The sequence below is a fragment of the Fukomys damarensis genome, unplaced genomic scaffold, assembly GCF_012274545.1.
Source record: "Fukomys damarensis isolate Sample0158 unplaced genomic scaffold, DMR_v1.0_HiC HiC_scaffold_17, whole genome shotgun sequence".
Classification (NCBI taxonomy): Eukaryota; Metazoa; Chordata; class Mammalia; order Rodentia; family Bathyergidae; genus Fukomys; species Fukomys damarensis.
In genome coordinates, this window is record NW_022900929.1 from 63,344,681 (window position 1) to 63,371,516 (window position 26,836).

The 26,836-nt window shown below is 36.8% G+C and overlaps 1 protein-coding gene across 4 annotated transcripts in view; it reads left to right on the top strand.

The window, feature by feature from the left end:
- The first annotated feature begins 9 nt into the window (after window positions 1-9).
- Window positions 10-26,836, top strand: part of Lrfn5 (leucine rich repeat and fibronectin type III domain containing 5) — a 240,276-nt gene continuing 213,449 nt past the window's right edge. For 2 of the 4 annotated variants that reach the window (XM_033765156.1, XM_033765155.1), the window contains exon 1: window positions 10-1,539. The gene's annotated coding sequence lies outside the window, so the exon portion shown is untranslated. The remainder of the gene's footprint in view (window positions 1,540-26,836) is intronic. The other 2 variants (XM_010632629.2, XM_010632630.2) reach the window with 2 other exon arrangements.

Here is a 26,836-nt window from a genome sequence, read left to right on the forward strand (position 1 = left end):
GGTGTCGGGGGCGCGGTGTGCAGCGGCGCGCAGGGAGGCGGCGAACGTGTGCAGAGTTCCCGGAACCGAGGGCTGTGTGTGCGTGCACGCGTGTGTGCGTGTGTTTGTGCGTGTTTCTCCTTCTTCCCCGGAGGATGTGGATGGCTGCGCAGCGGGCTGCTCCCTTAGGATTTTTGACATTGGGGAGATCAGGGTTGTGAGCCCAGCCCACCCATGCAATCCATTTTGCACGGTCGGTTGTATCAAAAAGAAAAAAAGAAAAAAAAAAGCGCAACTGGCCGGGGGTGGGGCAGACCGAGGAAACCTTCTGGAAATACACAGACGCAGGAGACAGCAAGAAATGAAAGACCCGGGAAGACTTTCATGATCTCCCAGCTGGCCCTTCCGTTATCTGGCAAGCTCCTGGAGGTTTGCTATCTCTTCAAGTCATTATGACATCTCTGTAACCTGGCGTGAGCCGCTTCCCCGCTAGCTGCGTGTGTGTGTGTGTGTGTGTGTGTGTGTGTGTGTGTGTGTGTGCGCGTGTGTGTGCGCGCGCGCCTATCTGATGCATTTGACTGTCTTTTATCCAACTGCCCAGAAGCAAATGTGTTAACTCGGCGATACCCCTCCGTGCCCGGCTTTTCCCAGAGCGCCAAGGACGCCCAGACCCATTTTCCTGGCTGGATTTGGAGCGGCTGCTGGGCTGTGGACCCAGGCGCATGGATCACTTTACCCAGAGGCTTGGAAAGCGGCAATATTAATCAGCTTCCAGGTACATCACAAGGTCAAGAGAGGGTCTTCCAGCCGTCTATAGCCCTGCATGTGGACTTTGCTGGCTTGGTCGGAAGGATATGTATGGTTCGGTCCACAGCCACAACGTTTGAAGCCAAAAGTTCAGCCTTTCGAGCTGGTTTATTGTACAAACAAGGTAATGAAGATCGCTTTTGAAACTGCTTAACAGAATCCCGACTCTTTCACAGCCTTTTCGCGGCTGCCTCCTCCCCATGAAAATGTCACCAGCTCTTGAACTGTAAGGATTTGGGTTGCAGGAGAACTTGAAGGAAATATGATCAAAGGGCTAAACGAAAACAGGAACGCTGTCTTGGCTGCCCGCGGTCCGGTGAGCTTCCAAGCCGATCTCCAGAAGGACCATTTCCTTCCTTGCTTTTCCCTCCCTGGGCCGGGTTGGGTGTGCGTGTGCAAGTGTGAGTGCGCGCGCGCCTCGAGCTGAGTGTGAGTGTGTGTGTGTCTGTGTGTGTGTCTGTGTGTGCGTGCGCGGCCGCCCTGCCTCAGCCCGCTCCCCGGGCGCAGAGCCCCGTGTTTCATGGGGCGATCAGTGCGGATCCCCCACCCAGCGCGACCTGAGGGCAACGGCGGCAGGGGCTGGGACCACCTCTCCGACTCCCTAGGATGCGGGTGCTGAGCTATGGCAAAGGGCAGCGAAGTGACGAGCGAGACCCGCGTACGACAGTGAAAGCCACCTGGAGCCACCTTGCCGGGAATGTACCTGCGGGCAGAAAGTCCTCCTACGACCGTCTTTCCCCCTAGAGGCACCAGGTAACCAGCAAGCGACTACTTGCCTCACCCAGTTTCCTTCTGGTCGTGTTTCTAGTGTCTTATCTGCATTGCAGGCTACTTTACTTATTAATGTTTCGAAAATCATTAGGAAGGGCTGGGTACCCAAGGGCGCCTGCTCTGAGATGTGGTAATACCATTTCTAGAGATGGAATATCAATCTCTACCTGAGCACTTAATCTGGCAGGGAAAGCTAAGCGGATATGGGTATGCTCCACCCTAAGGATATTTTTTGAGAGCTAGGCGCGGTTGCACCTGTCTGAAGATACCAGAGATGAAAATTTCGTGTTTCCTTCAGGCCGTGGTAGCCACGGACCATTTGGTATCCAGACCCTCCCCGCATTGTGGAGTAGGAGAGGGTGTTTGGCGTCCACGCATCGTTTCAGCCAAAGATCATTTTCTGACCCTTCTCTACCTCTAGTATCCCCCCCCCTGCGCACGTTGTTCACGAGCTCGCTCGATCCCTTTAGTAGTTGTAAATTATGCATCCTGGACTTAGATCCGAAATGGAGTTTTCTTGGAACTTGGTGTGCATGGAAAGGAATTCATTGTCATGGGTGTGTGCTGAGATAATGGTGTTTAACTGCCGGGTTTGCTTTTATGTAGCAGAATAAATCCGTGAAAGAAGTCATTTCTGTATCGAGGAGCATGAGGCTAAAACCCCAACCACTAACCAGCACCACCCCAGCTGTGTTTTCTCAGTTGTGCAGTTTTCTCAGAGTCTGCATGTGTCTGTTTCTGGCTAATAGGTATTTTTGAAAATTCTTTCCAGTGCCTTGATTCACAAACAGTAGGTTGGATTTGCTACTGCTTAATTAACATATTGAATCCGAGCTGTTAAAATGGAGATTCCCTTGGCTGGCTGAGGCGTCACAAATTTAGTTAACTTCCAAAGCCCCTTCCCTGGTTTCTTTCCTTTCCTCCTCCCATCACTTCTCCCCGCTCCGTCCCCTACAGAAAATTTCACTCGCTTCTCGAGGGCATTAGAATGAACAAGATAAAGCACTTCTAAAGTAGTCTTCTCAGTGTTTTATTTGATAGTGAAGACGATCTGAGTAATTCAGCCGGGGAGTGCTCCTCTGTCTCCCGCCTTCGGGGGCTGACTTGCTGGATGCGCTCAGAGGAGCTTTGGGCCGGCGGATCTAGCGGCGCCGGCTGCGGGCGGCAGTGGCCGGGGCTGCCCTGGGGGTTTCCGTTTGCTAAAGCCGCTTGGAAAGTGGAGGGGCGCTGCCTGGATTTCTCCACTAGCTGCGTTTCTATAGATATCCATATGATGGCATTTGGAGACTGCGAGCTGGTCCGTAGCTGCTCTAGTTGTCCCTGCGCGCTGACGTCCCCAACTCCTCCTGGTGGAGTCTGGGGCTCGGCTGCCGCTGCAGCCCTCGCAGGCTGGTGGTGCTACAAGGCCGCGTTTGCCACCGGTTTGGGGGCTGGGCTCCGCCACTGCAGCTGCCAGGTCGGCTCCCTCGCTTTCTTGGGGCGGAGCGGGAGAGCTCCGCGGGCTCCCTGGAAGACTGCAGAGCGTCGGGGCCGAGGTGGCCGCCAAGTCCCGAGAGCAGGGAGGTGGGGAGAGGCGCGCGGAGGAGGGCGGCGGTGTCCACATGCCTACGCCTGCAGAATCTCTTTCTCCCCTGCCCCCTAATGTGAATACTGAAGTACAAGGAAGAAAGGCTGGCTCCCTGCATTACCTGACACTCAAATACGACGTGATCTATCGGGAGGGATGAAAAAACCGAAACCACGAGTGTATTTCCTAGATTTCCATTAGTTCTCTTTCCTCTCCCGTCGTGCTCCTCTGCATTTGATCGGTTTGCGCCCTTGTTCAGCCTTCATTCGGTACAGTAACGTAAATCCACTATTGCACCCTCCCCGGCTGGCTCCCACAGACCTGAATGAGACGGGGGGGGGGCCCGCTCCTGAGATGGGCTTGGTTTGTCCCTGGGAACTCTGAGGAATGGTACAAAGAGAAAATGCTTTAAAAGAAAAGTCCGTCCAAGCTCCTTCCTCTGAGGATTCAGAGAAACAAAAAAGCACTGCCTAAAACAAGTGTAAATAACCAAAATAAACTAACAGTGAGTGGAGACTAGGGAAGGCGTGATGGTTTTTTCCTTCGGTTCCTTTTCCTTCTTTGTCTATTATTACTCTTTTAGTGACTTTAATTGTAATTCTTCCAGCACCAAGTCCGAGATAGGAATTTTGTGTAATAAACATAGGACAAGGACATGTCTTTGTCCCTTAAATTTGCCAAGAGTTTTATTGCAGCAAAGTTGATATCGTAGCGTTTGTTAATAAATAAATCACAGCTATCTAGAGGGTCAAACAAACAAGCAAGCAAACAAAACTGAACGCTGATGGAGAATATTGATACTTGGTAAATAGATGTTTGCCCCATGTCTCCCGATTTTGCTTCCTGTTGCCTTTTTCCACCATGGATTCAATCTTTCGCCAGTTAATAGTTGTCCTAAGAGTGTTGCACTCAACTTCAGTGGAGGCAAAATAAATACATGAAGTGTACCATTGAGAGCTCAGAGACCTAAACAGATTATACTGTGGTCAACCCTGAAAATGCCATTCGTTGGTCTGGACTGGAGAGAGGTTAAATGGCTAAACCAAGTACAGCTCTTACCACAAACTTTCATGTACAGAAGTTCAGCCGTCAATCAATAAATGAATGAATAAATACAAGTTTCTGCCACCCTTCCCTTCTCCCTTGTCTGGAGCGATGGGGAGTAGGACACGTTTGGAGATTTGAATCCACTTCCCTTGTTAGGTATAATCCACACACAGAGCTGGCCTGGGTCACTGGTGGTCACCTGCAGCATTAGGGCATTTTCCATCCAAACCTCCTCACTTGCAAGCCCCTTTCCGTTGCTATTATTAGGATAAGAATAATAGGAAAGTCAGGACACTGGTGAGAACATATATGAGCACATAGGTGAAAGAAAAGTTGTCACTTGATTATCATTCCTTAGTCAATTTCTTTCAGCTATTTCCCTCTTTCTCATTTTAAGAGGACAGTGACCTTGAACAGTACTGAGCTTTGCACACTTCTTTCCTTCCTTTAAGTGTATAATGTTACATGAACACAACAGACCCATTTCAATTTTGTGCTAGTTTTGGAGAGTGGTTCATGGAGGTATATCTTTGATACCAGGCAGATGTATTTTTAATCCCCCTCCCCTTTTTGTAAAGAGGAATAGCAAAAACTGGAGTTATGTCGGGGAAAACTGCCACACCCTTATTCTCTTTCCAACTATTTTTGTTTCCTCTGTCATTTAATAGATTTCTAGTAAGGAAGACTTGTCTGACTGTGGCATCGATGGCTAAAAGACCACATATGCTATATCCACCTTTCATCTTTTCATGAGCATGGATCTTTTCCTTTTGTCCATGTAAGCCAAGGGGCTCTGTTTCCTCTTGCTGCTTATAGCACTTTTGCCTTGATAGTTTTGCTGAGTTTTCTCATTGGTGAAATTAGGGTCTGCTTTCTGCTGATAATGTTGCTGTGTTATGCAGTTGGGATGAGATACACAATCTAACAGTGCTCCTGCTTCTATATGAAACTACTATATAATAACTGCTCTGTTATTTAAAAGTGAATAGATAATAAATAACAGTGCTAGCATTTTTTTTGGGGGGGAATTGAGGTCAGAGGAAAAAAGCTACTTGAAGCTTTCTAAAGAGTTCAATAGGTAGCCTGTTACCTTACTCTTTCAATTTTTGTTTTCTACTTCCTGAGAAATGTATTATTATATATAGGTTCTGTGGTTCTTTTGTATAATAAGATCTAAAATTTATGTTTTATTGAAGAGTGAAGATAAAAACTCACTACCACCATCTGCTAACTTCACTGAATCATTCCAGTGACACACGTGTACAGCACTGCCTTGTTCACTAAACTCTGAGAATGAGTAGACTTACTCTATTTCTGAAGCTTGCATTTGTATTCTTGTGGCTTCTTTCAATCATGGGGACTATTGAGAATCTATGGCAGTGTAATTTGTCCATTCTATGGTTTGTGCATGAGGAAATTTAGAAGCATTACGTTTGTAATTGTTGAAGCTATTCTGGTTAGAGGTGAACCATTTTTATTATGCTCATACCATAAATTGCATGATATTATGAAACTCTCAGTACCGTATAAGTACAAGAGATAGAAGGATTTAATTCAAAGATTACTGATGACACTTTTCAGCTTTTTATCATAGAGTTCTGATACTGTTCTGACAGACTGCTTTGTACTACTGTATTATAATTTAACAGTAATTATGAGGGTAGCTAACAAGTGATAGACAATTACAAGAGAAATACATGGTTCTACAAATGCACCATCATTTTACTGATATCAAGTAAAGCACATGAAAATATTTTATCATTTAAATAGATCCTATATACTTTTGAGAAATTTGCTTTGATAGCTGGTATTTGTTAAGTTGTGTGGTTACATTAGGATGAAAAGGTCAGATGACCAATTTGGGTCTTCCTAGAAATTACATTTTTATGAAAGAAATTTATCACAACATGTAATGTACATTATCCTTTTTTCATTTCTCTGTGAGAAAAATACATATTACTTTTAAAATCAACTTCCAATGAAATATTTTAGAATTAATGTGGACAACCTTTGTGAAGAATGATTGCAGAATTCCAGTAGAAAATTGAAACTATTTTAGATTTTATAACAAAAAAGGATCAAGGAAAGAAGATAAATGACTGATGGATGTGTCTAACAAGATTAGAGAACAGTTTCGAAATTATTGGGAAAAGGTTGAAAGAAAACATATTCGATCGTTTGTGCTCAATCAGAAGTTGTATAGTATTTGTACAGGGGTAGAAGACAAAACAATGGTGTATATCTTAATCTATTTCACTTTTTCCCCTGCAACTCTTTTGAGAAAGAACTCTGAAGTCCACACCGCTTATTCTCTTAATTCCACTTCTCAAAATCAAAGAAACATGCTGATCACATGCTCTCCCACCCAGCTACCTCTCCAGTGTCACTTGCTGTCTTGAAATTGGTGTTTCATGGATCTTAGTGACATCATGTCTAAAGTTATAGGATATTTGCATGAAAGTGGTTCCTAGTGGAAGCATATCAGCTGTATAGCCACAACAGCCAACTTTCTCTTACTTCCTTTGAAAGTACATCATGTAAAGGTACAAGATCCCAATGGTGAATGTAACTGTATTGTATACCTAAGATGTACCAATAAATTGAATGAAAAAAAAAGTACAGACTGTGGTATTTTTCACAAATTAGGTTCTTTTTATTATTTTTCCATACAGTGTGAGGATTGTCCAGGTTGCTCTATGATTTATGTCCATTTGTCTTTATTAGTGTTTAGGCATTTAGGCAGCAACATTAAAATGCAGTGTTGAACACTACATTAAATGGTGTGTATATGTTTTCTCCTACCTTGATATCACTAATATGCTCAGATAACTTAAGTTTTTGTGGAAATTTGATGGTTTAAATTGAAAATGTGGAGTTATTTATAAGAATTTGCTTGTATTGATTGATCATCTGGTACTTTAACCTCAGATGACTGGATATGGGGTCCTGAACCTCAAGACACTCATGTATGTGATAATGTGAAAGATACATAAATTTGAGATAAAATTATTAACTGACTTTTAAAAAAATTTATTTTGATGTTTTTATGCTTTGCAGTAGGTGAAAGAGAGGAAACTGTGAAATCGTGGCTGTGCTTTGTAGAGTTTGATTGGTATCATGACATTTGGATTTCTGCACACCTGTGTCTCAGCCTTGTGTACTCTGAGTGATCTTTTCAGCTCTCTGAGTCCCAGTGTGTTCATCTGTGAAATGACACTAATGACATTAGTTCATTTTAGGGTTGTCTGGAGATTTTGGTAATGTAGTTCACTGGGTAATTAGCTACTATCATCATCATCATCATCATCATCATCATCATCATCATCATCATCATCATCACCATCATCATTTTCATCTCATTAGAAAGAGCAAGGAGAAGAAAGAAAGAACTGGATGGCTTTAAAATCTATTCTTGGAACCACAGAATGTCAGTGTCCTAAGGAATACTAAAGGTCATCCAGATCAGGCATGGCATAGCTAAGAATCTTGAGAGTCCAGGCAGAAGATGCAAAGCAAGCAACTTGTCTGGGTTTCAGAATTTACAGGCTGTAAGACCTGTGACTTACCCAAAGACTTTCACATTTAAATTTGTTTTCATCCTTGATGGACCCAAACTTATGGATCTTCAAGTCTTCCTGAGATATATTCAATTTTATATTCTCTCTAAAGTATCTCTGCCAAGTTGTCAACTTGATGGAACTCAAGGACCTTTGGTGATTTCAAAATCACTTCATATAAAGTAGACTGTTCCACTTTGTGCCTGTGTATGATGATTTTATGTTTTAGGTCGAACGAATTTCTGTCATTCTGTAGCTTCTGATAAGTTGTGAGGAAGGAGGTGATAAAAAATAAGTCTAATCTATAATGATAATATTGAAGTACTTAGGTGGAGCTTCCTGAGATCCCTAATGACAATTCCTCTGCTAATCATTGCACATATCTGGATCCTAAGCTAGTTATGGACAGTTTCCTTTGCATTATTATTCCAGTCTCCCTTTTCTTTTGTGCTCAACAAATAGTATCTATTTTAGTCTTCACTGCCATCTACTTTCGGACAAGTTCTGGTTGTTTTGTCCCATTTTTCTTTGAGTTGTGGAACTGAAGCCAGCAACCCACATGGTTTGACTAATGTAGAGTTGAGCAGGACCATTTTTTCTTGCTTTTCAAGCAGAGAAAACAAATATATCAAAGATTTTTCATCTTGCATTCACGTCAGATGTTACAATTTGAATAATATTTTTTTTTCTATCTGAGCCTGGAAAGAGGTTTGGGATTCCTTGTTATTTGGTAACTAGGATCAAACTTGTTGCCTTCTGCTTGCAAGGCAGGCAGTGGAACCACTGAGCTAAATCCCTGGCTCTGGAGATTCTTAACAATTACCTCAAATATGCTATACCTGATTCATGTAAGTTTGGCTATGATTAAAAGTATTTGCCATGCTTAATATGGATTCTAATAAAGCTCCTGAGACTACTCTTGCAAATTATGTTCTATTCATAATGACCAAATTACTTGAATTCTTTCTACTAAAAAGGAAGAGACAAATAACTTATAAATTTGTATGATGGTGCTCATAAATACATATAAAAACAAGGCAATAAGAAGAATAAATTTTCAACTCAACCCTTACCTAATGTGATTGACTGATGGAATAGTAGGCTAACCTAGATAAGAATGACTTAAGGCCCATCCTTCAAATTATTTTAATAAATATTTATTTGCTGTTTAATGCTTAGATATCATAGTAAGTATTTCTCCTTTGAGACATAAAAGTTAATATGGCATTGATGCCAAGAAAGAAAAGGAGTGAGTTCAATTAAGAGTGAAAAACGAATACATTTTTTCAGAGAGGCAGATCTAGTACTGAATCAGGCTTGATGGCTTGCTCATATCTTGGCCTCTTAGTTTACTCTTAAACCTGGTTGATTGATTTTTATAATATTCAGTAAATTTTGTTACCTTCTCTTTTTTTAAAATCAATAATTAGACTCCTAACAGTTTCCTCCAACTCTATAGGAGGCTTCTAGTTTCTAGCAAAGGGAAATGTAGTTTGAATACCGATAGAAATGAAGCAAATACTCTGTATTTCTTTATTTGTTGTCTTTGAGGAATGAATTTTTAGGTAATTGACATTGTCCATAATCTTGGATGTTATTCATTTTAGTCATCGTGTTTAAAAATGATCATTGAAAGTTTTACATTTAATGTGAATGTAAACAGTCATCAAAGTTGACATACTGTCTAAATATGAATAACCTTTTCTTAATGACTCCTTCTCTTTGTTAAACATCTTAGTGATTGCTGAAAGCCCTCAGAGACCAATCTATGATAAGTGTAAGGCACTGAACACTGATCTTAAATTTTTCCTTCATTTCTTTCTGTCTTCTTCGATTTTCCCTCCTCACATGTAAATAATTATTATGAGCATACCTGTTATCCTGTTTAATCATCTGGTAGAATTTTTTAAAGCAAAACATTTCTTGCACATTTTAGAGATACATAGTGATACCACTCATCATAGAGAATTGGCCCCAATACGTGATGCATGCAGCACTTCTTTTTCCCCATTTTTTGCCTCTCCAAAGACCCCTCCTTTCCCTTGATAGAATTTTAGTAAAAAATAACAATTGTTAGATATGTTTCTAAAGGCAAGCCTGTAGTTGAGCAAGTCTAAGCTTTCTTCTGAGGAAGGCACACAATTTTTCTTTCCATATATTTTATGAAGAACCTACCGAAAGATTCTAATCTATCTTGAGTAATATATAATGAATAATAACCAGCATCATCAGCCTCAATGTTTCAACATCTTCAGTGTTTTTAAGAAGGTTCTCAATGCCAATAACTGCCACATTTTACTTTTCCCTAACCCATGCAGTAACCCTCTATCTTGCCCACAATTATCTCCATTTTCGAGAGGAGCAGATTGGAACTCAGGACAGTTAATTTTACTTGGCTATCATTATACAACTAATAAATGATAGGGCTAAAATTCAAATTCATATATTTCTTGGTCTTTCTAAAGAAGATTTTATAGTGCCACCCTTAGGGCCCTTCCTTTTTCTCCTACTTCTTCTGACTGTGAATTATTACATATATGTGTTTAATCCCCTTCTCAGCATCTTCTAGATATGCATCACAGTCTTAATTTCTTTTGTCTTTTATAGTACTCTATGAGCTGCCATATTTTATAGTTGATAGTTTATGAAAAGGCTTTATGGTTATCCATTAGGGAATTTTGAAGCTGTTTGTACTAAATAGCTGTTTTCATCCTGAATCTAAGATCTAAGTGTATACAAAGAAATTTGTAAACTAGCCTGTGTGATTTTGGATGGCTTACTCTCTTTGATTTCCAATCTGCTTTTTCAGAAGAGACTTGCAAGCCATTGTAAATTGGCAGAAATGCCATGCCATGGGTGATTAATAAATAATTGTCCCTTTTAAGGCTCTTCCCAGTGGGCAGGAATCAGAGAACACTGCAGTATTATGATGGCATGGAAGTTAGAGGTCCCTTTGCCCACCTTGAAAATACTGCCTCTATCTAACTACCAGCCACAGTGCCTCAGTTCTTATTTCCTCCCTTGCCATGTTCTTTGTAAGACTTCTCTTGCAGTCCTTGGTGAGCATTTCAGGTTTTGCTTCCCTTGCCTCCTCTCTCTGGCACAAGGACAGAAAATTCTCATGTAAGGAACTTACTTCCAAAGCTTGAATGAACTTCATTATTTCACGGACAAAAGGGTGAGATTTTGTCAACATTGATACTTAACTCTTTACATACCTGATGTTAAGACACATCTTTTCTAGAATGATGTTTGTGGTGTCTTCTCATATGTAACCCACTTATGTACTTTCTGTGGTGGATTCTGAAACCCCATCCATTCCTTGAAATTCTTCTCTTCTGTTTTCTATACCCTTTTATTAATATGGACTGGCTTTGTTACTTGTTTTGAACCGTAGGCAGAGTGATATGGTACACCTTCCAAGCCTGGTTCCCAATGACCATATGTCTTTTTGTAAAATGTAATTATCATGTGAAGAGTCCCAGGTTCCTCTGATGATATCAAGTGTACCGGATGGCACCAGCACCAGTGCCTCTTGTCATGTGAGTGGCCATCTTAGGCCATCTAGACACAATTAAGCTTTGCAGTATTGATGCAAGTAACTTCCACTGAGAGCAGTAGAATAGCCCCCGACTTTAAGCCAACTCAAATTGCTGATCGACAGATCGTGAACAAAAATACAGGATGTAGCTTATATCAGTAAGTGCTTACTAGAGAAACAGATTTAATGCAAGACACACAAATATATAGGAATTTACAAGATTAGGTTACAGTGGCTGCCCACAGAGTCAGGTATAGAAGAGCACAAAAGTTCTTTCTGTGCGCCGGAGATCCAAAGGATCCAGTCAAAGTTCTGGAGCTCACTGTAGTGAGTCTGTATCCCGTATGAGTCTGTACCGGGAGGCTGAAGGCTCGGTCCTAGAAGCTGAAGAGTCTGTGCATCTGTGCTGGGAGACAGGAGAGGATATCTAAGGTGAAGGTGAAGACTGGAGCTCCTGTGGAGAAACAAGTCTCCCTTCTTCATTTCCCCTTAATACCATTCTGGTGACAGGCTGCCAGAGGATGGTCTTCTGTCCTCAGTAAAGGTCTTGTGTCCTCAGCCACACTCAGAACTAAGCTGATCCAATTTAGTTGGGCATTTCTTACTCAAGTTGACCTAATTAATTACCTACTATTTAGCTTTAAGCTATCACAGTATGAAGTAGAAAAAGATACCAGAGACAGCCACCCTGGGTGACAGAATATCGCTTGCCATCTAGTCTCTTTGGAAAGAAAACCCTTTTATTCTAACAACATACAGTGGTTAAAAGTTTATTCTAGATAAACTACCCCTTGATCTATAGATTGATGTGCTTTTGGAGCAGAATATTTTCTTTTGTCATATTAGTCCACTTTGTCACTGCTGGGACACAATACCCAACACCCACAATTTAAAGGAGGAGCAGCTTAACTTAGCTTATGGTTTCAGAGCATTCATTCCGTGGTTTGCTGAATTCAAGGCAAGAACATCAAGGTAAAAGTGCCTGACAGAGCAAAGCTCTTTAGATGGTGACGGTAAGGGATCAGAGCCTGAGAGGAAAGGGCAAAGAAATGATATAGTATCCAAGGTATCTTTCCATCATCCAGAATGACACATATGGAAACGTATTCCAACAATCCCCTGGGCAGCTCCCAAGCCAATCGAGTGGACACATTCACGTTTGCCACATTTCTTCAACCTTTAGAAGTGTTTGTTGGTTCCACAATAGGCACTTTTTGTAAGACATTTCTGAACATTGCTGAGTATACATGACATGAATTTCTATTTATCTGTGTTCTACTGTAGCCACTTATTACTGCATTAAAGGAGCTTCTTCACAAAAGGCTGTCCTCTATGCTGGGGGTCCTGCCACTCTGAAACTCAAGAGGGAAATTGACTTCGTCCAAGTTACATTTCGGTTTGGTGTGTTTTATTGTGACCTTTTTGGTCACTTCTCCAAGCTTTCTTTTTATCTCCTAATTGTGTTTTAATGATTCATACTTACTCTTCATTTCTTTTGTAAATTAAATCTAGATTACACAAATACTTTATTCTGGAACTTCACACATCTCATTCTATAATAATTTTCTCATTTACGTATCACATTACTCTATAGAAAATTGACACACTATTATAGGTGTAAGAAGGTACAAGGAGTAGGTCATGGGCCAGTAAAATTATATTGATTCTATAACTTTTTAATTACAATTTATTTGCAAAGTTAAATCTTTAAAATGAGTAGACATGACTTCAGTGTTTTCACTTTTAGTAAAGGGATACATTTGTAAGTAGGTGAATGGAAATATATTTTGCATTCACCTACATATTTTCTTCAAGATCATGGACTTGAAGGACTTTTTGGATTATATTGAGTATGAAATATTTTATTTCCATTTCCTTTCTTATATTTCCTACTGTGATTTTAGAGTCTAAAGTAGGTAGTGTATATTGTACTATTTTAATTTCTACTAGTGAATTCTAAAATAACAGTATGCATTCCATCTGTTGCATGTGGAAGTTAGTACACATAAATATTTATTTTCATAGTATAATGTGGATCTCTTTCTTTATATGTAGAATTGAACTAATATTGATGCCCCTTCCAAAGACTTCAAATAATGAATTCCCAGTACTTCACACCTTGACTCTCCAATAATAGAATGCAGAAACAGCACTAGAGTTCACTATTTTAATATGTTGAATATAAGAGAATTACAAGGCTTTTGCTTTTGTTTTACGGTTTTTAGATTTTATTTTTTGTATGGGGATTGATTTCTGGACCTTGTGCTTATGAGGCAGGTGGTGGAACCACTGAGCTAAATTCCTGGCTCTATAAGGGTTTTAAAGAATAACTGCAAGTATTTTCATATGTGTAGCAAACTTGCTGTATTTAAAAATGCAAGGCTCTATATTTTATATACCAGGTTGTTATATTTGGCTTTAGTAGGTTGTCTGCTTGCAAAGATCCTACTGATTTACTCTGTTAAGACTCAAGACTGAATAAATCTTTTAAGATATTAAGCCCATACTTCTCTTTCCAGATAAAGCTACAATTTTTAAAAAATAAATAAAATACAAGCAATCTTTAGTACACTTTTAGAATAACTAAATATTATTAAACTAACTAAAATTATATTTTTAATGTAACATCTGAAGTAGTGTTTGGCCTTCAGGACAGAGTAAGGAAAACAAAAGATACCATTCATTTTATCAGTTATTTAATGGCAAGGACCAACCAATTTATTTATAATTTTGAAATTATTCAATTGGGAGGAATTTTCTGAAGAAAAAATTATAAATTTACAGACACAAAACCTATCTAGATTACCTTGGACTTCTTTATTTTTTACTAATTTTACAGCAAATATATCTTTATTATTATGTCAGGGTGCAATTAATTGAGAAGAAAATTAGTAACTTTTATTTTCTGTTATGGAAAATGATCACATAGTTCTTTAAATTAATTCATGCTAATTTTATTGTCATTTTTGTGGCTTTCAGAGTTCTATTTTTTCTTTGAATGTTTTGAATTGAAAATGAACAATTTTAATCAGAGTAGCTATATGACATAGAACTATAATGCATATTTTTTACTGAGATGACAAATGGACAAACCACTCTGCAATTAATTATTTTTTCCAATGGTATTAGAAAGATCACGTTTACTCAATCCTAAGCATTGTCTGTAATGGAATACAATTTGAAAATGTCGAATAAATAATGAACTCTAGATTATACGTGTTAAAGGAAAAAAGAGTCAAGGGCATTTTCAAAGAAAATAGGAATTTTCAGGAATATATATATCACTTGGTGCTCTGGAAGTATTTGTTGAATAAATGACTTGATATATAAATTAATATTGTGTATATAACATAATAAGTATTGGTTTTAAAATGTGTATGTAAACACTAAACTATGCGTAGCAATAGAAACTTTTAGAATATCATTATCTGCATAGCCAGTGTTTATGAAGAAATGTTAACATTCATGATCTTTGGGTTTAAAAAAGAATCAAAATCTTTGTAACATCCAAAAACATAGCCCTTGAAAAACAATAGAGTATCTTTCTGAAAACTTTTTCTCTTTGTCTCTCCCCATATTCCCTCTATTAAATATAATGCATATTGGAAATAGGAAGTACCAGCTATTTCAAACTAAGTTCAACAACATGATACTAAACTTTCTTGGTTTTCACAATGGGTAAAATGCTGCTGAGAAAGAGGAAAACCTAAATGTGTGAGCTGAATGCAAATGAAATTGGTATTCACTTTGACAATTGGTGCTATCGATGATAATGTAAAGGTATAATTTACCATTTTAAGCTAACACGATAAGTAACAGTGTAACATTTTGTGGAGGGGTTTAAAGCTGCAGGTCAGTGTGCCAAAGAGCAAGACAAAATGGAATGACAAGATGCTTCTAAGCATGTTAGAGTTCAGGATCTGCAACCAGCATTCCACAGCATTACATTTCTACTCAAAGCTTCTAGAGTTAAGCTGGGAAAATAGAATTTTGTCACTTAGAACTCATTTAGCAACCACCTTGATTTGGTTCATGCATCTAGGAATTTCTTGACTCATACAATCAATAGCGGTACAATTTTATATCACAGCTTAACTCAATATTGAGAGAATTGAAAAATGAGGATCCAACCATGAGCTGTAATTCTTCTTTATTGGTTCAGTTTCTCAGATTTGAAAGAATGCATCATGATAGCTTAATATCATTACAACAGGAAGTCTGAAGGCCAAAGGAGAAAGACAGAGAGGAAGGAGAGAGGAAGAGAAGTAAAAAAGAAGTGCTTCTTTTCCAGGCAGATCTGGCGAGGTTTTTAAATTGGTTCTTTTCAGTTCAAATTCCTTGATGTGGGCTCTTTCCATTTCCGAACTGGTTTAGGAGGAATAAAGATTGCACTGTACAGATTCATCCCTCTCTTCCTCATTCCGTCTTTTTCTTTTTCCATTTCTCCTTTTTTCTTTCACAATCATTGTCAACATTGCTCTGTCCTCCATATGGAATGAAAAAATAAGTATGCCCTTAGTGAGATTTTAATATTTTGCTTTGCTAATATGTGTTTCCTGCTTTAAGATGATTTAGCAAGTTCTGTTATTTTAGGAAATAAAATTGTGAAGGCGGTGTTATTGTAAAATCTTTGAAATGAATCAGTCTTATAGAAGTTTGCTACAGATAAAATCCTATTTGTCTGCTTTTTGTCAAGAAGTTAATTGATACCTGCAATACAAACATTTCTCATTGAATGACCTACCTGTTTCACGACTGTTCAGAGTTACAGTTGAGGTGCACTGTTTGGACTGAATACCTGTATTTGGACTCAGGGTACAGAAACATGCAGCATTGTGGCCTTATGGTATCTTCTTCTACAGTACAATACTGTCATTTTTGCTGATTGTCCTGTACATGTAGTAGTTTCATGTTCTTTTATACATTACAGTACTGCATGTATGATTTATGTAAATAAAATCAAAGTCATCAAGTTGGAGTTTCTTTTGACCATATTTTGGTCTGAATATTGTAATATACATATTATATACAACTTCGTACTTAGTGACCAAGTCGTTTAACAACCTAGTTGCAAGAAAATAACTCCATTGTTAAACCAGGAATCTCTGCATTTGTAAGTCACAGCTTTGTTGTACTATTACAGAAAACCAATAGACTATGGAGACATAGCTATAGATCGATCAATACATCTAATGTGAATGTGTATAATATGAATTCTCCTGCTATCACGTACGTTTATTTTTATCAAATAATCCCTGGTGATATGTATGCTGTATACTGTACTGTTCATAATTATTACTCTTTGAAATATTATAAATAAATTCTAAGCTAAAAGGGAAATAAAATCATCTGTTAGTTCTGTAAAATAGTCTATTAAAAGTATAGAAGAGAAAATGATAATGGCAGAATTGAAATATAGTTTAAAAATTGTTTTAATGTCATTTTCTCTTTGTGAGAGATAGGACAAATGGTGAGTAATTGTCGTCGCTTCTGTTGCATTCTCACATTCATACAAATGCTAAATAAATTACTGTAGCTTTTGTTTCATTGTCAGATCCCACCTTAAGAAGGATCCAATTCTCTATTATGATTTACCCATTTCTGAAAGCCACACTTTTTTTTTTATATTTTCTTATCAAGTCTCTCCTAAATTTTCTTCTGTAATTTTAAGATTTCAGGTGCTAATAATGAGCTGGGTTTTAACAGGAATAAGCCATGATTTTGTATTGACTCTCTGTGCTGACTTCAGTTAAAGAAGGAAATGACCAGCAAGGGACTGAGGAAGGCTGGATCAGTCCCAGGTCCTCTTTTTCTGTGCCGGGAGCTGCCCTGTCAAAGCTCAGTCTTCTAGCCTTTTAGGAGCCCACAGTGTTTTCCTCAGGACCATAGCATTCCTGAAATCACTGAATAAAGAATACTCCTTGTGACAAATACAACTGCTAAATTAATACCTGAGGGGATTTTGAATATTGCGTGCGTTTGATTTCCTAGTAAGTGACTTATCACAAAAATAATCAAGCAAGTCTTTGTTTTATATGGAATCCCAACGTGATGCAGTTACTCAAGGTCAGTCTAGTAATACATTTTCATAAAGGTGCAAATAAAACTAATGCTCTAGCCTTAAATGATGACTGTAGGCAATACTGCTTATATGAATATTACATTTTAATTGCACTGGCCAGGTTCCTTAATGTATCAGACATTGGCTATTTATTTTTTAACAGTTGGATTATCTTCATTTTCACTTACTTCAACATCGTGGAGTTGGACATATGAAAGTCTCTTTTTCAGAGTCAATTTTTCATCATATTACTCTAAATTTTATTAACTAATTATGGAGAAAGCACAACTCTTCATGCTGCATTGGGAGGCAGTTGGTGGTAGTCTGTGACAAAAATAATAGTGTGGTTAGCCAATATTCCTGCTTCCTCTAGAATAATGTAACTAGCTGAATTACATATGCAATCATAAGCTTCTGAACTTCTTGGGAGGAAATGTTTTTTGGGCCACTACAGGTAGGGTATTTCAGTGTCAAATACATTGTGCTTCAGATATTCTGATTTTGAAATAAGCTCTGTATCTTACCTCAATATGGTTACATAATTGTTATGGTACTAGATAAGCATATTTTAAAATATGTATTTTAAAACTGTAGTTCTTTTCATTATTTTAATCAATGTTGTTGAAATGTGAATGATTGGTTTCTAGCAGCTAATCTTTATGCAAGTGCTAGTACTTAACTACAGTCACTGCTAATACCTAAAGTCAACAATCAATTGTTCATAACCATGAATAAGTTTTACACTAATGTAATATCATCGTTTGTAGCCTTTTCAGATGATTCTTCAGAGGAGAAAAACATTGATCTGGAAGGTTATCACAAAAAAAGAATGCAGCAAGGGGTATAAAAATAGCATTTTCTTTTTTGTCTTTCTCAGTCTGGGTAAAACATTCATTGTATTATTCTACATAAGCTTTGCAAAATGCTCTAAATTTCATTTTTAATTCAGGTTACCATGAGCCTTTTGAAGTGTACCTAGTGATAGAAAAAGTGACAGTTTGATAAAACAGTGGTTGAATTATGAAACACTGTTCCTCTATACCACTGCTGGGAACCTTAAGTGAAGCACAGAGTGACTAAACCAACAGCATGAAAGAAACAAATACTGAATGACGCTATCCTATTGTATTAGTTCTCTCCTAGTACACACATACACACACATGCACACACACACACACACACACATTTTCCTCTTTTTGTTCTGAATTTGGATCATGAGAGTAAACTGATTCTTGGGTTTTTCTTCTTTGAGTTGCAAAAATGTTGATAATTTACAGATAAAAGATCTTACTTGCAGGTAATCAATTGATATTTTGATTTTTTAATGAAATGGCTTTAAGGATACATTTTCTGCTAGTGATTTCATTCATTTTCTAATGTGTGGATTGCTTTAATAGTTGCATCATGATTTGGAGATGGATAGTTAGAGATACTTTAATGAATTAGAAAAGATAATAAACTACAGATTGTTCTTTTTCATAAAATGTGTTATACTACAAACTTGTTAAATTAGAAGAGCAAGATATGGCTTGAGAGTTTATCCCAAAGATATTATGGCACAAGTTAAATGTGATTATAAGGAAACTTATTGAAATATAATTTATAAGAGCAAAAAATAACTTTATAAGACTTTATGCATTTTTTTCTTGATCAATACTGGGCAGGTTTCCTGATGAGAGGTCATCCCCCTGTTTAATTAAATTACATAGATACACATTTGTGGCTAGAGTATATATATTATTCTAAAACATAGGTTTAAAAGTTGAAGCGGTGGTGGGTATAATGTTATATTTTTCATGTAAAAATACACACATACAGAGATACACATAAATTTATAAATTAATATTTTTCTGGAAGGATATACACAGTTACAAAAGTAGACGGCTGTGACATCGAGGGTGGGAGAATCAAATCATAGTCAATTTTTTTTTGTTAAAGAGTTTGGAATTTTTACCTGGTATGTGTAAAAATCAAAAGTAGTAAAAATATACTTATGTGTATGTTTATGATAGATTATCTAATCTATTATTATAGATTATCTAATCTAGGATTATAGATTATTATATATCAAATCGAATCAATTGTGAATGTTTCTTAATAACAATTCTAGTCATTATATTATTAAATATTTACATTCCAACCAAAACATCAAAGATATTTACAAAATTACTTTCCCTAAGTGAGGTGAAGAAATTTGGCCAACAATTTTATGTATAATATCGTCAGTACTTGCTATCATTTGGATCTAAGATGTGTGTTTAAAGATGGGGCTTTTGAATGCTGATTAGCTTATGGGGCCAGGGTGCTATTCGGGTCAAGGTTGATTAATCCGAGAGTTGAGCAGCTGTTCTCTGCTACACACTCCCACCATTGCTGTTTTGGCCTCGGAGTCATACAGCCATAAACTGAACCCCCTAAAATGGTGAGCCAAATAAAATTTTCCTCCTTTAAATTGTGGTTATCAGATACTTTACTCCTTCGACAGGAAAGGAATTGGTACAGTATTGGATAAAACAAAGTCTGGGCCTTACTGAAAATATTCACTGATGACAAGCTCTTGCTGCTGGATAAGTGTAATTGGTGTGTGTGAGAGGTAAACGTCTATATAAAACCTGAACATTTTCATTTAATCAAGATAATATCAAATGTTTACCTTCCAGGATAAAAAATATTTCATTGTGTGTTCTGATCAGCCTTATTTTCTTGGAAACAGCAATTGTGAATATTTTGCACTCTTTTGTAATTGGTCCCACCAGATTTTGATAGGCAGATGAATAACAGGATCTTAAATTTTAGGAGGAAATTATTTTAATGTAATTTGAAAATAGTACTGTTATTCTAATTGATTTCAATATGTTAAGAAAACAATACAGAAAAATATGAGAAGCTTTGCAAGTAGACTAGATTTGAAAGTTGATAATAGAGAATTACCAAATTAGCAGAGATTTGAACTTTATGGGGAAGAATGAATCTAAAATTTAAAAAGACTCTTTTATCTTCTATGTATCAAAAATATAATTGCAATTGTACTATTTCTATGACAGAAGAAATATTCAATTTTTCCTTTGTGTATCTGCAGATAAAATTAAATTAATGGCATAAAGAAATGTTTTTTACTTTACACTTAAACTCTAGAGAATTATTTGTTAAAGTTGTTTCCCATATTTTTAATCAAGCTATAGTTCCCATGCCATATAGTTTAGCCTTTTATAGCGTAAAATTTACTGATGTTTAGTATAATTACAGATCATGCAACAATCACCACCAACTAATTCCAGAATGGAGACATCTTTACCAAAAGAAATTCATATCTATTAGCAGCCCTGCCCCGTCTCCCTTCTGGGAGGCTAATTTTTGTAAAACAAACAAACAGATTTCTTTAAATATGGAAGAGAGAAATTTTAAGAAATTCACAATTGCCTTTCTTAATGTTTTAGATAGTTAAACCATTTTTTCTAGTTCCCTCACAGATACTTTTTCATTTGCCATTGTGTTTTATTTACCAAGTCATTACGTGTCTGCAGCTGTCCATTTGATTCTAACAGTTCTATATTATTTCCAATGACATCATGAAATCCTAATTTTTAGAAATGAATTTTGTTTCCCTTTAACATATAACATCATATACAACATAAGATGTACGTAATATACAAAAGCAAGTACAAAAGAGTTGATAATATGGTCACAATATACCTGTCTATCTCTGTGTGGATTTTTTTTTTTCACTTATGTGGTATTAAGTGGAGAAGTGTTTGAATGGGTTTAATTACATGTGCATTTGTATGCATACTTCCATATGATTAGTTCAACAGTATATATGGTTGTATATAATACTTCTCCTGCTTTATAGTCTCCCCATTTCAGACACTTGAGTAAAGAATATGAAATAAAAAGCTCCTTTGTAGATCACTAGGAATCCCATGTGTTTTTTCCACTTGAGAGAGAATGAATTCAACTTAATAGTTTCCATTTGAAAATTGAGAATATAGCATAATAAAATTTATTTTATTTGTTGTAGATTTTCCTCAACATCTGGCAGTATAAATTTTTACTGAGATTTGAATGGTAACTAACTTAAAAGTTGTTCAGTTTTTGTTCATTCCTTTTTTCATAGCTGCTTCTGTAACATGTAGCCCACGCTCTGCACAGAGACTTCTTTGGAAAGGCGAAGCTTATCTGATCTGTGAATTTTGGCTATAATTTTAAATTTCTTTTTATCCCTCATTTTTCCTTAACACTATCTTATTTTATTTTTCTCACTAAGCCCAGTGAAACCAGTTATCTGAATAGATAAAGGGAAATAATTTTCTCTAAGCTGGCCCTCTTCCTGAGTTGTCACATAGTTATCGATAACATTCTACACACGCCAGAACTACTGGTGGGATCTAAAGGTTCAACAGTGAACAAGAGAGATCTGATCATTGCACTTATTGAATGGATGCATTAGAAGGGCAACGGACTTTAGAAATTCATGACTTCAGTATTTTAGGCCCCAGATGTTGTCTGGTTCCATTAGTGGCAGTAAAGATGGAGATCAGCCTTATATACGTAGACTGTAACAACAGGGGAAGCAGAGGGCTCACGGAGAGATAGGATTCCAGACATCAAGCTTCTGAGTTTCCTGTTCATCTGTACTCCACATGGTTCAAGGATCGTACCGGGTGGATGAGCTCTTAATACAAACTTTCCGTTTTGAAGTGCGAATTACCACTTATGTCTGAGCTATTGAAATTCAATTGCTAGGCTAAATTTACCTTTAGCTGGCTCTCAAAACATAGATATTTGTATTGATTTATAAAGCTCATTAAGAACATTCAAGAAGCCCTACATCTGTGTTTTTGCAGAGATTACTTCTGCAGTTGTTCATTAGGTCTGGGGATTTGCTTATCTTCCTTTCTATTTTAGGCAGTGTACACTGCTGTGCTTCAGTGGTGGGTGGAGAATGTATTTGTAGAGTAGTTTCCATTAATCAAGAATGCTTTGCATTTATGATTGTTTCTTGTATTACACTATCACATAATTTATTCAACAGCAGGAGCCTCGGGTTTTACTGTACAAAAAAGCTTCCTGCTCATTCATTTGTACACTAACTTCCATGCTGCTGTTTTATGGCCTTGAAAGATTTGTTTCATAAAACTTATTTATAAAACAGTTCCACTGTTTTACTTCATCTCACGCCTTTCAACATTTTCCTATGTTCAAAGGATTCTACATTTTATTGAGATCAGAAAAACACCGTTTAGTTTCCCTGAATGGAATTTTCTAATTGAGGAGTCAGTGTAGCTGACACAAATCTTGTGGAAGCTCTGGTATATAGTATTTGTGGTTCTCTAAACATACTGAGCTGCTTCATATTTTAGTAGCATTTCTGCGCTTCCTTTTGCTAAAATAACATTTCCCATTGTCTTTTAACTAGTTATTTGACACAGTTTCTAAGAATTTTCTTTAGAAGTCTTCACTAACCCTTCAAAATTAAGGATGATGTTACACACTTTCATTCACTTACTACTCTCAAGTCATAAGTCCTAGAGAGGCCACTGGTGGGCTTCTGGGTTTCTGTTTGCTTTTCCTAAAAAGCAATTTGTAAAGGTACAAGTTCACTATTCAGAAATTTTTTTGGCAGTTTTCCTGAGAATATTACTTTTTTTGTGTCATGGTCATTTTTTTTTTAAATGTAGTAGTGGTCATTTTTGATTAAAGCATTCTTTCATTACCAAACTAATACATTTTATTGAAATAATATATCCATATATGTTAGGGACACATATCTTTGAAATGATGATATATTCAACATCTTCTTTATTTGTTTTTCCTGGTGTCTTCAATGGTGTTTGGAATGTTCATAAAATGAAATGAACAATCACTTTGTCTGTTAATGATCACATAAAACAGGCAACAAATACCTCAGAGATTTTTACTAAACTTTGTGATAAACTAATTGATTCACTGTAGCATAATATTTGAAGAGCTTTTCTCAGTAAAGAACTAGGAAGGGGCTATCTGCATATTTGAATATGATTAAAGAGAAAAAGTTCTGAATTAAATTTATTTAAGCCAATGATTTATCTTATGCATGCAATTATCTTTTCTGCATCATTGTTCAATCATGTATATTCAGGAAAGATTGTTAAAATTTCTTATTTCAAATATTGATCATTTTCAGGTAGTTTTGAAGGCTGCTTTTAAGAAATGCATAGCATGAAGGAATAGATCACTTTCTTGGATTATTGCTTCTTATTTGTTGAATATTAGCTTGTCACTTTTGCTGAAAACCTAGAAATTCTAATTCCATGATGTACATATATGCTATAATTATCATTTATGTTTTGCTAATTCAGGTTTACAGTAGTAAAAGCATGAAAAGAATCTCTCTCTCTCTCTCTCTCTCTCTCTCTCTCTCTCTCTCTCTCCTCTTTTGGTACTGGGAATCGAAATCAGGACCTTGCACTTGCTAGGCAGGCAGAAGCTACATCCCTGGAGTGAGAATCTCACTTCTTTAAGAGCACTAATACTTTGGACTATAAAGTTTTGAGTAATTAATAGGAAAATATTTTTTGCAGTAAGCTATCTTGTATAAGATATTCTTGCTTCAATCAAGAGGCATTTATCCAATCATATTTTCTTTTATGACTTTGAAAGTCTTTTGTATCAAATTAAAAATTTTATTTTCTCAAGTTTCCCCTTAATATCTGTATTAGTTCTCTACTATTTTTTAATATATACTAAAGGATACCATGCACTGACCTTAGCTGGACAATTTATATAATCTGGAGAAATACAATCTGGAGATATGTCTTACTTTATCAACTTTCTTAGTGGAATGGTTTATATAAAAGTATGGACATTGCTTCCCTCTTTCATGCTACACATTTCTGTCAGGTAAATCTTCCTAAAATGCTTCAGTCAAAACATCCCTACTCAGAAACCTCCAGAACCTCCCTAGTGATATTCAGTTAAATTCCACCTTGTTCTCTCACACTCCTAGCTCTCCAGCTTCAAAGATCCAGGGTGTACATTCAACAAGGTGGCTTGTCTGTCCTCACTGTCCACAGTGATGAAACTGCATTAGTTAGTCTGTGCAGACACTCCCTAACACACACACACACACACACACACACACACACACACGTGTATTTCCATGGGCTTTTTCTTCATGGAACACTATCTTTTGCATCATTTCTTCATGCTCAAATTCAGGTGGTTCTTAAGTGCTCAGCTAGAAAATCTTTTCCATAAGAAGCATCTTCTGATGATTCTTTTATTCAACAAGTGTTTGCTAGGTATTAGTCAAGGGTACTGTTGAAAATACCATGACCAGAGAAGAACGCAAAATTGATATGAATTGATTTGGAGATAGATAATAAAAGAGTAATAAAGTATCTAGATGTTAGCTGCTGGTAAGTGCTATGAAGAACACTATTAAATGGAGCGCTGAAGAGCAGAGTGGGAGAGGTCAGGCTGACATTTGATTGAAGGTGATCAGGGACGTGTTATCTTAGAAAATGGGGAATTTTCAAAGCACTCTGAGAGGGAGCACAAGTCAGGAGACTGTCTGGGAGAAGAGTAGAAATGCAGGGCTAAGTGAGTTCAGCCACACTGGACCAGCTGCAAGCTGGTGTGTTTGTAAAACAGCCAAGGGAAGTGTGTGGTTGCAGAGTTGTCGCTGAAGTCACAGAGGGGGTGTAATCCTGGGGGCCAGTCTAGGACTTCAGCTTTCACTGTGAAAGAGATTGAAGCCTGTCAGAATTTGAGCAGAGATGTTTTGGGAAATGGGTTCTGTTCTAAAGGGTTTTTCTGGCCTCTGCCTCTGAGTGGACTGTGAGGCCACCAGTGAATACGGTAAGACGGTGAAGGGTGTGCGATCAAGATTTGCTGTTGGATGAAACTGGGTTCTGCTATGAAACGTGAGGACATTCAGGGTTTGTTTTGCAAAACAAGGGAGTTTATTAAAAAGGAGGGTAAGAAATCATTAAGCAAATAATCAGCAGCATTTTGGGACATCTCTATCTTTGATGGATTTATCTTTAAAAACAATCATTAAAAATTAATACCTTTGCCAGGTTCTTTACTGTGCTGTTTGCTTCCACTATTGACACTTAAACCCCACAGAAACCTCATATAGAGAGTTTCACTTATAAGAAAATACTACATGAGTCTATGTTCCTGTATTCTTAGAAAAACGATGGGGAATAAATACTTCAAAAGCTCAATAGTGGGATAATAATGCGTATTTTTAGATTTTATATTTATCTACATCTCTTTCATGAATAGATGTTGATTCTCATTTATTTCTTTTAAAATTTCTATACATCAATAATTATAATACTTTTATAATCTAACAAATATGAAATATGAAAGCTTTGAATAACTCCATTTACTTGACTTTCCTCCCTCATGATGGATAAGAATAGGATTTATAGTCAGACTTGGTTTCAAATTCTATCACTTTGAACAAATAATTTAGCTTCTTTAAGCCCCAGTGTGTTCATCACGTATAATTTAAAATTTCAAGGTTTCAGGCTTGTGTCCATAGTGAAAATTGTAGGGAAATGACAGTGTTGAACATAAAATTTGATGCATAAGAAATAATAAATGGTTACCATTTTTATGCTCATATTTCAGGTGTTTAGATTAAATTACTTAAGACAAAGTATATAGTATTATATTTATAATGTATACAGTGATACAGCTGAATACTATAATAAATTACTATGAAAATACACTAAGAAATTTGCTTAATTTCACAATTTCATTTTATAATAATGATGACTTGACTATAGGTTTTTGTGCTGCTTTTAGAGATGGTGTTCCTTTTTATTTTCCTTTAAAATTATTATAATGTGTTCATATCTTTTCACTTATTTTAAAATGCACTTAAATGTTTTATTATAAATAATCACTTTAGAAACACTTTTAGATACTGATTAAGATGAACATATGTTGCTTAGTGAAAACTTCCACAGACATCAGTGACAAGCATACTTTTCTCAGTGCCTGCATTATCTAAATACAAGTTCAAAACCAGGTCCAATTCTATGAAAATCATTGCAACTATATCAAAAGAGTCTTTTGTATTTTTGTAAATGTTGCCTTCCCAAGTTAAGATTATTTTGGGGGAGGTACTGGGGATCCAACTTGGGACTTTGTGCTTGTGAGGCAGGTTGCGGAACCACTGAGCTAAATGCCTGGCACACAGTTAAGATATTTAAAAAAAATTAAATCATGAAGTGCAACGATTTAGATGAAATAATTAAATGTATACTATGATTTTCCCTGTCATCCAGCTAAAGGTCAAGAAGAAAAGAATGGTCAGAGGACAGTTGCAGTGATTCAAAATAGCAATTTTTTTTTAGTGATAATGATAAGAAATAAAAAATACTGCAATCTTCTAAAATATATTTTAGCCGGGGTTTAGCTCAGCAGTTCCGCCGCCTGCCTTGCAAGTGCAAGGACCCGAGTTCGATTCCCAGTACCAAAAAAAAAAAAAAAAAAAAAAAAAAAAAAAA